This window comes from Stenella coeruleoalba (assembly GCF_951394435.1).
Source record: "Stenella coeruleoalba genome assembly, chromosome: 3".
In the NCBI taxonomy this organism is placed as follows: Eukaryota; Metazoa; Chordata; class Mammalia; order Artiodactyla; family Delphinidae; genus Stenella; species Stenella coeruleoalba.
The window spans coordinates 86,291,082-86,308,519 of record NC_137148.1 but is presented as its reverse complement, the minus strand read 5'-3'; the positions used below and the strand labels follow the sequence as shown (position 1 = coordinate 86,308,519).

Genomic DNA, 17,438 nt, shown 5'->3' with positions numbered 1-17,438 from the left:
ATAGAACACAAATTACTCAATATTAAATTGCCACAAGGAGTTAAAATGAATCAGAAGATATATTTCTTGCTCACAAGGGCAATGTAATACAGAAGTTAGCTCCAGCACAAATAAATTTGGGCAAACGTAAACGATAGATACATGCATATCCTCCTATTGATATGTCAAGATACACACAGGTAAAAGAATATCTGAAGTGAATGGACCCAGGCGGATTTAGTTTGACAATTTTTCCAAGAGTAGAAATTTGAAGGAAGGTGATGTGGTTTTATGCATTTAAGAAAGGTGTGTAACCTAGAAAGGGCAGTGAAAACATATACTTTAACACCACATGAAGGATAATTTAAAATATTTTCATTTTTTTAGGTATTTATAACAAGTCATGAGGTTGCATATAATAATTTGACCTGCTAATCAGAGATGAACTCATAAAAGTCCATTTTCTTTGACAAATAGTCCAGGCATGGGCTTAATTTTTATTTTTTATTGCCCCACTGTGCTTGTATTTCCATATATCCTCAGAAGAATCCCACATATCTTTCTACCTCTGCTCCTTGAGATTTCTTCCCTTTTCTTTTATTCTCTTTCTTGTTTTAACAGTATTCTTTGGTTTGTTCTTATGGAGAACAAATTCACTAACTCTTAGCAATTATTGCTTACATTACTGCTTGCATTTTCAGTACCTTATTAGTTCATCTCACTTAAGCAACCTTTTTTTTTTTTTTTTTTCTTTCCTCCGGTACGCGGGCCTCTCACTGTTGTGGCCTCTCCCTTTGCGGAGCACAGGCTCCGGACACGCAGGCTCAGCGGCCATGGATCACGGGCCTAGCCGCTCCGCGGCATGTGGGATCTTCCCGGACCAGGACACGAACCCATGTCCCCTGCATCGGCAGGCGGACTCTCAACCACTGCGCCACCAGGGAAGCCCAACAACCTCTTTTTGAAGCGAGGAAGTAGGGCTTAATGCTTTGCATCATAAGCATTTTGGCATCTAACATTAAATTAAATAAGTATGGATATTTGATAAATGTGAAATATACATGTATTCACTATATTTTTACATAACTGAACTAATGTTTAATGTTCATCATATAATGTAACATGTATAGCATGCCAGAAAGGAATAATCTGAATAATAAAATAACTATTAATTTCAAAATATGGTAGCTATTTTTAACAGACTTTTTTATTTGACTCTTTCCCAAGGGGGCCATTATGAACTTGATTTGAATGAACCAAAATTTTCCCTAAAGAAATCCCGATTTCCTACTTTGTTGAGCAGTTTCATTTACATAATCTCATAAAGCATTATCTTCAATCTAAATGAAAGGGTTAAGTGGCATTGCCTAACACTATCAGTTTATCTGAATTGAAACAGGGAACCACATCTCTAGTGCATGTCTTTACATATATAAGTCCATAAGCAACAGAATGAGTGGTCTGTAGACATAGCCTACAGTAATAAAATGAAAAAAAAAACTCACTCTGTTGTGCCTTCATGTGACCTTTCTTTGCCTAACACTCGGTGTTATCTAATCTGGGTTTTATTCCTTCCCTTTGTCAGAAGGAGATCAAATCTGGGATTCATTCTTTTGCACACTCCTTATCAGAAAAAGAAAGAATTATATAAAGCAGTCTAAGCATGGCTCTTCTCCTTTCTGAACTCCTTTTGGTCTATGAAATTCCAGGTGCAGCCCACAACTCACAAACAATTTGATTTATTTTGATTTTCTTTTCTGTTTTGTATGCAGACAGTTTACAACAAATTAGGAACTATAGTACATATTCCTGCAGCTAGGATTTGGAAAGTGTTTCTTCTATTTATTCCTGGGAGAGAGATATTTGACTGCTCTACCAGAATGTAAAGTGAAGAATCAGATTTATTCACAGCTATATCGCTATATTAATTAGTATGGGAGGAAGAAATAAAGCAGTGTTGACCCTTTGTATAAGTAACATATAATAACAAAAAAGCTAACATTTATTGAATGTGCCAGATGCTGTTTTAACTACACACTTTATTTGTGTTACCTCTTCATAGGTGATAGATATGCTACCAACTAGGTACCATCTTTATCGCTGCTTCACAGATAAATAAACCAAGGCTAAGTTTAAGTTATTTTCCTAGTAATTCTTAGCTATTGAGCAGGAGGGCTGGATTTCAGCCCATGTCCATCTGGCTCCAGAATGTGTATTCCTAAATAGCATGCTATATCATTCTATACTTAACACCCCAAACCTCAAAATAATTTTACTGTTAAGTACTATTTAAATTATGTGTTCCATTAAGTTCTCTATAATTACAATTACAATGAAATTTAATAGCTTTTGAACCATAATTCAAATGCAGAAAATGGGATAAGTTGCATCTTAAGATGTTTCAGGTGTTCAAATAAAATTTTTAACTTATAAAAATACTTTATATAGTTTTAACTGAAATTTCATGTAATACATCTATACCAATCTCCTTAGTAGTCTCCTCAACAAATCTCATTATTCCACTTTGGGTCTCTCCTTGGCTTATCTTTAATTATTCTCTCTCTACTGTTTTAATCCATTATATTTTGTCCATCCTCTCTCCATCATGTAAAAATGTATTTAAATATTTTGGCTTCTTTATGGTATTCTTCTTAGGGAAGGGTTTATTTCCTATTTCATATTTTGAAGGGTCTTAGGAGAAAAGAAAAAAATACATATTTGCTCAGCCTGATATCTTGAAACAGAGGATTTATATATTTAACTTTTAAAGACAATGATAGATGGTGGTGGTGGGATGAACTGGGAGATTGGGATTGACATATATACACTAATATGTATAAAATAGATAACTAATAAGAACCTGCTATAAAAAAATAAATAAAATAAAATTCAAAAGTTCCAAACAAAAACGACAATGATAGAATAATTGTTAGAGGCATATTGGATGTTTAACATCAGCGTCAAATGGCACTATCACTTAACTCCATTCTTCATTTTTATTTTTGGATTTCTGAATTTTCTCACTCAAAAAGGAAGATAAAATTTTATTAAATTAAACTAGTTTGTACTGTTTCCCCATTGACTCAGGCCCCTTTGCAGGATATATAATTGGAAAGAATATGTATAAAAATCAACAGAGGTGGTAACACAAATATGAGTCAAATAATTATTAAAATACTGAAAAGAACATTTTATGATTACCGGAATTTGAAATTATATGGTGTTAAATAGAGATTGATTTTTACAGTAAGACTGAACAAACCAAATGACAGCTTTGTAAATCCAGTGTTGATGATAATTTCATGATCAATTTAAATATATTAATGGAAATAATTCTTAATATAATTTCAAATAATTGATGGCCAATTAAATTTACTATCAACTGCTTTTCAGTCATTTATGTCATATACCTCTGCTTAGGTATTGCCTTTTTCTGTTGTATCTTCTAAGATTTGAAATATTCCTGTGTCTGAGGATTGCTATATAAATATAACACATGTCTGTGTCCTATGAATAGGTATAATATTTCCATGGTGAGTTTCTGTATGAACTAAATTCATTGACACTCCCTTGAACTTCTGCTGTTACCATCAAGGCCCTCAGTTTTGCTTCTTTCTCTTTTACCACTCTCAAATAAGAGGGCAGACATCACTTTCTTATTTCTCCTTAATATAGATAAGGCTTTAAGTTTTAATAAGAGTCTCTGGAAAGGATTTTGGGAATATGGCAGGAATCAAGCAAACAGACATACATAAAACTGGCTACTGTTTGCAGTCAGCGATGTCTGCAGTTTTCAAAACTTAACCCATTCTTGTGAGTATTTCAGCATCTTGATATAGAACACTAATTTACTAAACTTTAATAAAGAATGAGACTCCATCCCTCCTCAAGCCCTTGCTCCTCCTTCTTGCTGGGACAAATGGAAGGGTGAAAATGAGACCTGTATCACTCAAACCAGTCACTATTTTATTTCTTTCTCTCTAATTTGCAGCTATGTATGTGACTGATATTGATAAATTTTTCATTTTTAAAATGCTGGTTATCTGCAGTCTCTGAAGTCTATATGAGACCTCTGCAGGCCTATTCATCACATAATACCCTCCATCTGAGATATCCTGCTTTGACACAACCTCATTTACTCTCCCTTAGCTCTTCCCCACAGGGCACATGCTTCAGGGATTTTCTTGCCCAGCAAACATTCCTATTATATGGTACACAGGCAGGATTGCTCAAGCACAGCTACTTTTCCAGGTACCCATTTGATCCACAGTAAACCCATATGCATCGTTGGCCTGCTCTTGAAACTGCCATCTCTCTCTGCTCTTATATGAAAAGGGACAGATTAAGCGAGTGAACAACTTATGTAGATGTCAACCAGGGAAGGGAAAAAAATGCTAGATTCCTCTTCTTACTGGCTTCCTTGCCTCTCTCTTCCCTTTTCAACCTCTCTTCAGAAACATTATCTTTCTAAGGGACAAGTCTAAAGACCCATTCCCTTTCTTGGTCCTATTGGAGAGTGTGGTGGGTTAACGTCTGCAGGACCAATTTTACATACTCTAAGCCTTGGGTGAAGATGGCTAGGCCCAAATGTTTATGGGTTACTTACAAAGTGGAGTTTCTCAGAACCCATTATTTTCTAGGTTTAGCACAATCCTGAAAAAGTTAGACATCACTGGTTGAAACATGTCTGATCACTCTCCAAATACTTAACTGGGTCTCTGATACTCTCCTTGCATTTACTGTCATGTTTCCATCCTGTTCATTTTCAAGTTTTAATAGATCAATTTTCTGTAGTGTAAGATCAGTGGGTTTGTATATGTCATTCCTACTCAGGCCTAATGTTTTGAGATTTTACTGTGATCAAATGATTTCCTTGCATTATTTTCATTGGTACTATATTAGTGACTTTCCTTAGATGTTTAGTGCTTGAGAAAAGAACATGAAGGAAAACATCTTCCTTTTCTGTGCAGCACATATTCCCCCAAATAGAGCAATTATGAATTGACATCCAAATAATACCTTCATTATTATTTTTTCTAAAAACATTGATGATTAAGTTTGTAAGATTTCCTGTGTAAATTCTTTTTCAATATAATTTTCACAGAAGGAGAAGTGCCCAAGTAATCATTTCCAAAGCATTGTAATCTCAAATTATCTTTGAAGGTAGATATATTCAAAATAGGAGAGAAAGCAAATTTTCACAGATAGAGGTAGGCTATGTAAAGTCATGTGAAATTTTTGTTACAGTTTTATGGAGTATTACATTTTCAGTAAAATTTTTTTTTCCTTTTTTTTTTTTCACTAAAAATTTTAAATAAAATGATACCACTGAAATACAAAGGATCATAAGAGACTACTGTGAACAATTATACACCCATAAATTGGACAACCTGGAAGAAATGGAATAATTCCTAAAAATATACAACCTACCAAGACTGAAATAGAAAATCTGAACAGACTGATTACTAGCAAGGAGGTTGAATCAGTAATAAGAATCTCCTAACAAACAAATATCCAGGACCATACAGCTTCACTGGTGAATCCTATCAAAGTTTCAAAGAAGAATTTATATCAGTTTGTCTCAAACTTTTTGAAAAAATAGAAGCAGGGCCCTCTTCCAAACACATTTTATGAGGCCAGCATTACTCTGATACCAAAATCAGACTAGGATGCCACAAAAAAAGGAAATTACAGGCCAATATTCCTGATGAACATAGATATAAAAATAATCAACTAATTATTATCAAACAAAACTCAACAATACATTAAAAGGTTCATACACCATGAACAAGTGGTATTACTCTGGAGATACAAGGATGGTTCAACATCCAAAAATCAGTCAATGTTATACACCACGTTAACAAAATTAAAGGATAAAAATCATATGATCATCTCAATAGATACAGAAAAAGCTTCTGACAAAAATCAAACATCCATTTATGATAAAAACTCTCAGTCAACAAAGTGGGTATAGAGGGAAACATACCTCAACATCATAAAGACCATACCCACAGCTAACGTCACTAATAGTGAAAAGCTGAAAGCTTTTCTTCTAAGATCAGGAACAAGACAAGGATGCTAACTCTTACCACTTTTATTCAACACAGTATTGGAAGTCCTAGTTAGAAAAACTGGGCAAGAGAAAGAAATAAAAGTCATCTAAATTGGAAAGGAAGAAGTAAAAATTTCATTATTTGTAGATGACATGATAATCCTTAAAGAAAACTCTAAAGGCTTCATTGAAAAACTGTTAGAGTGAATAAATTAATTCAGTAAAGTTGCAAGACACAAAATCAATATGCAAAAATCTGTTTTCTTTCTTTATACTAAACAGTGAACTATCAGAGACAGAAATTAATAAAACAATTCCATTTACAATTGCATAAAAAGAATAAATTCCTAGGAATACTTTTAACCAAGGAGGTAAAGAACCTGTATATTGAACCCATCTAAAAAACAAAAAGACAACTTACTGAATAGGAGAAAATAATTGCAAATCATATATCTGATAAGGGGCTAATATCCAAAATACACAGAGAACTCATACAACTCAATAACAAACAACAAACAATTCAATTAAAAACTGGGCAGAAGATTCGAATAGACATTTCTCCAAAGAAGACATTCAGATGGCAAGGAGACACATGAAAAGATGCTCAACATCACCAATCATCAGGAAAATGCAAATCACAACCACAATGAGATATCACCTCATACCTGTTAAAATGACTATTATGAAAAAGGCAAGAAATAATATGTGCTGGGGAGATCGTGGAGAAAAGGGAACTCGTGTACTGCTGATAGGAATGTAAATTGGTTCAGCCACTGTGAAAAACAGTATGGAGGTTTATCAAAATTTTAAAAATATTATTATCTTATGATCCAGCAGTTCTACTTCCAGGTATCTATCCAAAGAAAACAAAAACGCTAATGTCAAAAGATATCTCACTCCCATGTTTATTGCAGCATTAATTACAACAGTCAAGAAACACCCTAAGGGTCCATCAAAAGATGAGCGAATAAAGAAATTGTGCACCTTCAGGGCATTACGCTAAGTGAAATAAATCAGACGGAGCAAAACAAATATCATACTATCTCTTTTATACATGGAATCTAAAAAAAACCCCCACAAAAATAATACAAGCTCAAAGATTCAGAGAACAGATTTGTGATTGCAAGAGGCAGATTTGGGGATGGATGAAAGAAATGGGTGAACTGATTTTTTTTTTTAAGTTAAATAAATTGAATTTTTTTTTTTTAAATAGTAGAACATAATATAGTAAAAGAAAAAACACCTTGTGTGGGAGACCGTACTTTGTCACACGGGAAAAAATAGTATACTTCACATAAATATAGTCATGGGGTGTTTTACCAGAAATGCTGAAGCAACAGAGTTCTACTTGGTGTTCTACATGGTGTTAGCAGGAATAAGAGTCATTTAGCTGAGCTATCAATGTGTGTTCTCTCTTTCTCTCTCTGAACACTGTAAGATTCTGGTTCTGCTCACTAATCATTATGCTTCCCATCTGCTAGTAGCTGAATCAATACAGCTTCTTCTCTACATGGATTTAAAAAGCACATCTTGATTTCAATAAATGCTTTGTAGAACCAAGGATTTTTAGGGCATGGCTATGTTAAACACAGGGCAACTTTACAATTGATCCTCACTCTTGTAAAGCTTAGAAATTGTTAAGAATGCCTTGAATCTATGCAACCCATAATTTAAAAAATGCTATTCTTAATGAAAATAACTGTTACTGAATCTAAAAAAAAACTTAATTGAATACTTATTCTGTCATTATGACAGTATAGGTGCTAGTCGTATAAAACAGGGAAATCATATATAATTATATTTAACTTTAGCAACATTATTATTCTTTCCTGGACTTGCTATATGTAATCAAATAAGACAAAAGTATGGGAATTTGGAGAATCTGAAAAATCATGTTGACTTAGGGGCACTTGGCTATCTATGTCTAACTCTGAGATTCCTTCTGTTATCCTTAGCTAAGAAAGAAACTGAGTATTATGTGTGGATTACTGAAAAAATTATGATTAATGTATCTTTTAAAGTTAATTATTAATAATAATGAGTTCTAGAGTTCTAAGTTGCACGTGAACACTTGTGAACAGTATTTCATATCCATCATTTGATTTCATCTTTATGTATTAATACTGATAACGACAACAGCTATTATTGTCCAAGTATTTACTAGTCTCCAGACAATTTGTAGAGGGAACTTTATAGTTTCAGAGAAACAGCCATTAAAAACCCTGAGACACAAATACTGTATTCTATGTTGTTACTGTACTTTTAGAAAGCAATGAGCCGAGATTCTATCTCACATTTAACTGACTCTACCCAATATGCTATATATCCTCCCAATGTTTCTGAGACAAAGGCAAGGTAATTATCATTAACCATTCAATAAATGAGGCTCCATGGTGAGGAAGATCTCACAGGCTTTGGATAATCTAAATCAGATCCTGCTGCACCCCCATATTACCCTTCTTGAATTATGCAGATGCTGAGTGTGAGGTTAGGTACAATGCACAATGAAAACTCAAAATCCTTTATGGCACTAAGAAAGGTATATAAATAATATCAGAAGACAAATATATCTACTTGCAAAAGTGCAGAATTTGAAAGGAAAGGAAAGTCATATGAGAAAGGTTTTGTTCATCCACCTCACAATTTGTTAAAAGAGAAAGTTGGTAAACAGTGACACCTTGATTTATTTCACTCTTCATTTTTTTTCTAATTCATTTTTCTTTTCTCACATTTTCAAGAGATGGTAAATTAAAACCAGAAAAATTGTTTCTTTAACTTAAAAAAATTCTTTACACTATAAACATCAACTACTTAAGAAGTTACTTTGAAAGAACTTTGAACAAGTAAACAAAACCCACTTACTTCCTACTTGCTCTTAAGGCTTATAGTATAATCATGTCGTGTCCATTTTCTATCTTTTCCACTTATTATACAATGACACCATTGTTTTCACACAATAAGAAATATAATACTGTACTCTGCTTTTTTTCCCTCTAGAAGCTAGTAGAATATAAATGTTATCATCTCACAATGAAAAGAATTGTTTTAAGAAAAAAAATCTTTTACATCTTCTGTGACAATAATGATTTTAAACAATCATTAAACAGAATTTTTTCTTTTACTTTGGGCTCTTGTCAGAAGGAATAAAGACACAGTCCTTAGCACATTTTAGAATGTATTCTAATACTCTGCTTTTAAAAAGGTGTATCTCACTTTCCCCACAGATCTCTTGTATTCTCCAATAAAAAGATATAGTGAATTGCATTCAGCCTGTTGTCAAGAGCTTGAAACCAGTAGGTCAGAGGTATGAAGCTGTTAATATATAAAACATGTAATCTCAATAATGTTTTTTACTTTGAACACCTTCTTGCAAGGATTTTCCCATACCTTTTCTCAAGCTCATTGAGGTTCACCAGGGCAATGCAAAATAGAAAGAGTAACAGGCCAAGAGCTTGGATCAAGTTCAGGCCTCACCATTACATTAATTCAAAACATTTAAGGGGAATAATTGTGCATAGACCTTGTTTTATCCCCATTTCCTCACATAGAACTTGGCATGGAATAAGAAATAAATAAATACTTGTTGAATGAATAAACACATGAGCTCAAACAAGTTGTTAATGTTCTCTGAGTCACAGATTCCTCAGTTGAAAAATGGAAATAATAATATCTGAACTGTGATGACAATAAGAAACTATATGTGTGTTTGGTTTGTATGTATATGTACATAAATATGTTCTGAAGTTTGTGGAAGCTATATAGTACATGGACATGTAAAGAATTATTATGATTTTTGTTAATACTAGAATCCTTTGAAGACGCTAAGTGAGGAAAATGAGCACTTTATGATACTCACCTACTATGATAAACAAAAAGCTTGTAAATCCAAAGTGAGGTTTATAAATACAAAAAGTGAGAAAACTACTATGTTTCTAGCTTGTGATAAATCTTCCTGACCTAAATACTACACATCTGTTCCCTGAGAGGCAAGCTGAATACCATTTAATGCTGTCAATAGGATATTCAAGAAGAAAAACAGTGCTTTTTTTCTTGAATATCAAACAGAGATGTTTGATAAAACATAAAAACATGTCAAACAGAGGTGTTCCTCTCACACACTGCACTGTTATTAAATACTGACGTCAATCAGAAATTCATTAAAGAAAGTAGTGGGTTTAACATTTGGATTATTCTTAAATCTTAGAACACTCACTGTGATTGGTAGAGGCATGTCAAAGATGAGTCAGTAGGAGCAGTCCATCTGTAGTGCAGGCAATTCATGAGGTGCACTGTCTGTAGAGAATTTAAAAACAATAATAAAACTTGACTAAGGTTGGTCTGCGTTTTATTAACACCATGCTTCAAGTCAGTGATAAAATTTTCCTTCCAGAAAAAAATCTGTTGTTCTAAGTTCTAAACAATTGCTATGGTTACTACTGAGTTTTAATATATATGTAAGCTTTAAATTAGCACATTTTTATTACTTATCCTTTGGTAAACATTGTATTCTACATGGAATTTAATTTAACTCTCAGTTATGCAGCTGGACTTGATACATGCACTTGTTTCAGCAATGAGTTTATAAAGGTATGGAATCATTTAAGCTCTCTTCAAGCCCAGTCCATGCTCCATTTAAACAGCAGAACAGAAACGAACAATGATAGTCTAGTGAATGTAAATAAAGGAACAAAACTTGATCACCTATACCTTTATCTGTGTGTAAAGTATTGGAAGCTGTTAGAATTAATCCTAAAGAAAAAATCATGTAGAGCAATATGGCAACTTCTGGAATTAACTATAAAATGGGATTTTTATCACTCTATGACAAACTTTTCGTTATATTTTAGATTTTTTAAAACTGTATGGATCAGTTGTATCATGTGAAATATATTTTTTTGAAATTAAAATTAATGAAAAGTGTTTCTCAATCAGCTACTACCAGAGATAGAGTTACTAATCTGGTTACATTGTCTATTGACCATAGATATTTTAAGAAGATTCATTTTGATAAGGTCATTGACAAATTCGCAGATAAATAATTGCAAAAAGAAAATGTAAAGTTATTATAACTCTTTACAGCCATAGAGAAATGTATGTGTAAGGTATTTTCCTAATCTATAAAAGACACAGTAGTAAACTAAAAAAATACTAATCCACTACATTATTCCTTTCTGTACCATACAATAATTCCAAATCTGTACTCTTTCATTTGTTTTACTGACATGATTATATATACATGAAGTTCAGTAAATAAAACCTTTACTGTCTGTGTTCTTTCTGGACATTAGTATTATGTCTTTCATTTCATGATTATTACTTGGTAATGATCTACTCAGCGTGTCACTTATGCTAGGTATGCTACTGATGATGATTCCTGACACACAAATTATCATATGAAGAAAAGACTGTTAAAGCTGGGTATGTCTATTTTCAAACCATATGGAAGGAATGGTTATTTTTAATAGCAGAGAGATTCAGTTGTCAATTGAATGGTACAAAGGCAGAAAAAATTAAGGTTCTCGTCTGTGTTTTTACATGTAAGTGTGTAAATAAGGTATGACACTGAGGCAATTAGAAAGGGAAATGTCCCCCTGATCTTTAAATGAAATTTCTGTTCATTTTAAGATACTATTAAGAGCATGAAAAAAGTAAGCCACAGAGTGGAGGAAGATACTTGTGATACCTGTAGATAATAAAGGATTCATATTCAGAATGATATATCCTTATAATTCAATAGGAAAGAAGCTAGAGAATACAAATGAGAAAAAAAAAAAAAACTTGAACAGGACATCCAAATGGCTAATATACACATAAACAGTGTTCAATATCACTGTAGACAGTGACAGTGACACTGTTTAACATGAATTAAAACCACAATGTGATATCATTATAAACTCACTAGAATAGCTTAAAGTAAAAGAAAATAAAAGAGACTAACAATACCTATCATTGGCAAAAATGCAGAATAGCTAGAATTCTCACATACATTGGTAGTAGGAGTGTAAATTGGTACAATATTTTGGAAAATAGTTTGGTATTATCTACTGAAGTTAGTCATGTGTATTCCCTGTGACTCAGCAATCATTATAAGAGTGACCTAACAGCTTCATTTATGATGGCCAAAAATTCTAAACTACCCAGTTTCTTACCAACATTAGGCTAATGAATTACCTGCGGTATATTAATAGAACTGAATGTCATAGAGCAATGAAAATGAATAAACTACTGCTACATGCAACAAGATGCATTCTCACAAACATCACTTATATACTATATATAAAAAAGAATTCCTACAACATTTATATTAAATTCAAAACTGGAGGAAACTAATATGAAATCAGGATAGTAACTAATTTGGGGAGAAGTACTGGTAACTGGGAGATATTTCAAGGAGGAATTTTGGTGTGCTGGTAATATTCAATTTGTTAAAGTTTTCTATATGCATGTTCTACTTCAATAAAAAGAATTTAATTAATATAAATTATAACACATTGCACTTACTGTAATTTCAATAACATAGCAAATCTAAAGAAGGACTTCACTTGCATAGCAAAACCACACAGACGATATCTCTAATCTATAATCACAGTAAACATAAGTTGACCTTATAGCAACCTTTGTTATAAGGCACTGGTATAGACTTTTATATTTCATCAAAAATGTTTTGGATATAAAGGTCATTAATAAGCAATTTAGATAAAATTGGATTTTGAGATTGAGAGAAAAAATCTATTACTTTTGTTTCTTATATGGCGATTTAATATCTCATTCACAACTTAATCATTATCTCACACAGAATTACTAGATTGCCTAGTGGAATTACCAGTTAAAGCGATATAAAGAATATGTGTGTTACATTATTCTTAGCATTCCTCTATGAGTTTTCACAGATGTCTTGAAATGTACATTAGGGACAATTGCTTTGCCAGACACATAATTAACGCTTTTAAATCAAGAACCTATTGAAGGTTACAGCATACCTGCACTATTTTGAGTTTTTCTAATTAGATATATGCTATTATTTGTTGTAACCAGTTTTATTTTTTTCCAAGAAAACACGAATAAATAGGCAGATTCTCTGGATAAAAATCCTTGAATCTTCTCCAAGGGCAGAGGATAAGGGAATGGTAGTAATGTAGCATAATGGCAAGAAGAGTGCCTTTATAAATGTGTGCCTTTCTTTTTGATTTCCTGGGATTTTGCAGAGTGATTAATACTTGTAATACTAATTAATACTCATTAGTACTCATAGAAGTCAATTTTATCACTATTACAAATCATATGTGAAATTTCATCATATATGTAAGTATTGTAAATTACTGGTAATTTAAGAGTAAAAGCCCTCATAACAATGTGTTTGAAAAAATTTATCTAAATTTTGTCAAAATGTGAAACAGAGAAAAAAGTAAACCAAAAGAATGAAATTCTGAAAGGCCTGACAGACAACTTAATCAAGATTAATAAACGGTGTCCTTTTATCAAACAAGAGATGTTTTAAGACAATGTCTACATCATACTATTAGTTCTTAAATCATCAGAAAATTTTAATTCTATATGCAAATAAACTCAGTTATTTTTTATGTCAGATAATTATCGTAAGTTATGCACATGGAAATTATGACGTTTTTAGTGTACTGACATCTCTTAAAATCTGAAAAAATATATATGACTTAAAAAATAAATATTGAAAAATAGGAGTCAAAGTTACAGTCTACAGTTTGTTTTTTAAAATTTGTGAGCATTAACTGTGTATGTTCTCTAGCATGAAATTAATGTCATTTGTCTATTGGTTAATTGATAAAATATATAGAAGAAATCACTGACGGTTTGTTATCCAGGTGAGAGGCTATTGCCTAAATATCCTTTGGGCTGAGTGGATGCCTGGAACCCAGGTTACTTGATATTTGGACCCAAGCTCTTAACTACCTCAGGTTTCCTCCCTTGTTCCCTTAGACTCCATTTCAACTTGCTGGCATCACATTATGGCTCCACCCAAGACCTATCCTGTTCAACTACAAAGCTGATTTACACACAAATTTCCTGATTCTTTAACCTCTAGAAAATAATCCTAATAGTTTGTGCTCAGCATCCATTGATTTCTGCAGAAATGCCCTGTGAGAGAATTGTTAAATCTTTAACATCATGTTCCTTAGGAACATGTACTCTATTTAAAAAGTTGGTACATTTGTAACTAGTTATTAGGCTCTTCCCTTTAGAAATAGCCAACCAGAGCAATACTTTTCTAAATGCTCAATTTTGACTTGTAATATTTCTTTCAATTCTAATATTCAGGTATATTTTTGTTCCTTATGTTCTTTACGTGATGACTTTTTTTCCTTAAATGTAGCTAAGCTATTTTTTTGTTGTTACTTGGCAGATGAGGATTAAATTGTATTATCAACTACAGAAAGAATTTATAAAGTTGAAAATTCATAGAACTCAAAATTTCATTTCTTGCTCTACTATTATCTATGTGGTGTTCAGCTGCATCATTTGTGAGTTGACAGGTTTTGAGGGACTCTGTTATGTCCAAAGTTGCTTCTGATGCAAGCTGTATGCGTCTCGGGTCATAAGATTCAGAAGACCCCTTTATTCAACAGCTCCACAATTCTGTTGTTAGCTGGTATAGCCACTTTTCATTGAACACTGGTTAATAAAGAAGCCATCAATCTGGGTTTCTGACCTAATGGACATGTAAGTCATTTAGTCTGATGAAGTATATTTCCCTTTTTACTTTGCCTTCCATTATGTTTTTTACTTTGTAACAAAATGCCCTGTAGTACTTTAATTATTGTTATTTCTTCTTGGAACTGAAGAAACATCACATAAAAGTCATCAACTCATCTTCAGAACACACTTCAGAACACCACTCCAATCATTGTGGTTGCTGTTATAAATGTAATAAGAAAGGCTTTGAAAGTGAGTTTATCTGGAAGTTATATTTTTGTCAATACTTTTAATACCAATATGTAAAAGCCAAATAAAATTCTTCTGGATTTTAGAAAAAGATGAACATTCATGGAAAAAATTTTTGTCAAAGAAAAGAGAAAAAAAGACAATAGTTTAAAATATTTGCTTTGATACCAAGTTAGAGTATCACACCTTGGGTCATGGAAAGACACTTAAACAATATATTTTCCAGCTACTACATAGCAAAAGTATGATTGGGTAAAAAGTTCATTTCCTTCCATATTATGTAACTTATTATTAAAGATAATTTACTTTCATTTCCATCAATCATGCCCTCAGAAAGAAACATTTACATATACCACTGGTCCATCTGTAGGTTTCTATCAAGAAAGAATATCCTACAATACAAAAAGTAGTTAAAAAAATCTTGGGTCTGCTAGTTTTCAATATTGTTATCTCCATGAATTAGAATTCCATTTCTTAAAAAGGTATATATCAATCTATCAATTATATGTCCTGATGAAATATTATATTTGTAATTGTTATTTTTATAGATCATTTTTGTTAATACTAGTATAAAAAGGTTAATATGTTTGATTAATGTATTTAAAAACTTGTTTTTAAAAATAAATTTCAAGTTAAAAACATTTTAGAATCTAATCAATTCAAGTATCTTAATAAAATTCTAAATTTCAAAATATGCTTGGGACACAAAAATATTGACATTAACTGGATTACCCACATTAACCATAATTTACTTACTATTCCTGGTGAAAATTGGTGCATCATTCACAAACAATTCCCATTAGAAGCTTAGTGAATACTTTTTTCTGTTAGTTTCTTGATTTTTTTTTTTTTTCCATTCTAAATACAAACACAATTAGTTGGCTCTTGCTGGCAATTGTTTACTATTGGGAAATGAAGGTGTGTATTTTTTTTTTTTTTCTTTTTTGCGGTACGCGGGCCTCTCACTGTTGTGGTCTTTCCCATTGCGGAGCACAGGCTCCGGACGCGCAGGCTCAGCGGCCATGGCTCATGGAACTAGCCGCTCCACGGCATGTGGGATCCTCTCGGACCGGGGCTCGAACCCGTGTCCCCTGCATCGGCAGGCGGACTCTCAACCACTGCGCCACCAGGGAAGCCCCAAGGTGTGTATTTTTAACCTGAAATTTACTGGTAGGAAAGTAAAAGACCACAATGTTGCTGATGAAATATATGGATCTGATACCCTAATATGATTCAAGAAAAAGTGTGTGAAAAGGTGGCTCTGCTTGTTGTGGTATTAAATGAATGGGACATGTTGTTTTTCTTTCTTTTTAAATGTTTTTGATGATATTTGTTTAATTTTTAGTTTCAAGTCAATGACCTCAATGAATTAAATATTTTCAAAATTTTATCTAGATAGATAGATAGAAATGAACTTTTAAAACATAACCACAGGGCTTCCCTGGTGGCACAGTGGTTGAGAATCTGCCTGCAAATGCAGGGGACACGGGTTCGAGCCCTGGTCTGGGTGGATCCCACATGACGCGGAGCAACTAGGCCCGTGAGCCACAACTACTGAGCCTGCGCGTCTGGAGCCTGTGCTCCGCAACAAGAGAGGCCGCGATAGTGAGAGGCCCGTGCACCGCGATGAAGAGTGGCCCCCGCTTGCCACAACTAGAGAAAGCCCTCGCACAGAAACGAAGACCCAACACAGCCAAAAATAAATAAATTAATAAACTCCTACCCCCAACATCTTCAAAAAAAACATAACCACAACATATTATCAGGTTTTAAAATTACTATTTCCTTAATACTATCACCAAATATACAGATTAAATAATAATTTGATTTAATTTGGATACAAATGAGATCAATATGTTTCCTAGGTCTCTTTTAACTGTTCATTTTAAATAATTAATATTTAATTAATTATGTACTTCCATAATACCTCTTTTTCTCCCCTTGCAATTTATTTATTGAAAAAAAAAATGAGTTGTTTGGTAGAGTTTCCCAAAGTCTGGATTTTTCTGATTGCAGTGTCATTTATTGAACATGTTTCTTCATAGTTTATACTTCCTGAAAATTGACAGTTAAATCTTACTTCATGTGAGAGACTGCATATACAGTAAGGTGTAATTTTTTTCATACAACATAAGCTAGAGTTTGGGAAATGTATTGTCGGCAATTATGGTTACATTGCCCTTATTCCTGAGTGTTGATTTTTACTTTGAGTGATGAGGAGGTTTCTTCTTGATGATAATCAATGGAAAATATCCTGTGGTAGAAAATTTGGAGGAGATGCAAATCATCCTCTCCCTGGGACTCATGTTTGGATTAGGTTTATAAGGTGATAAGATACCTCCACATTTCACTGGAGACACTTGATCAGAGTCTTACTGACTCTAATATTAGAGACCTATTGAGGAGTGCAGTGCTAAGATACTTTTTATGTTTTCTTCTATCTTTATTTCTGGAGAAAAGTTTGTTTTATCCTATCCTGTAATAAGCTTTT

The 17,438-nt window shown here is 32.9% G+C and overlaps 1 long non-coding RNA gene across 1 annotated transcript in view; it reads right to left on the bottom strand.

Moving 5' to 3' along the window:
* The window catches only part of LOC307184363, a 422,536-nt gene that overhangs the window by 334,069 nt on the left and 71,029 nt on the right, over window positions 1-17,438 (bottom strand). The window contains exon 2 of the long non-coding RNA XR_013827716.1: window positions 10,245-10,324. This is a non-coding gene — a long non-coding RNA (uncharacterized lncRNA). The remainder of the gene's footprint in view (window positions 1-10,244; window positions 10,325-17,438) is intronic.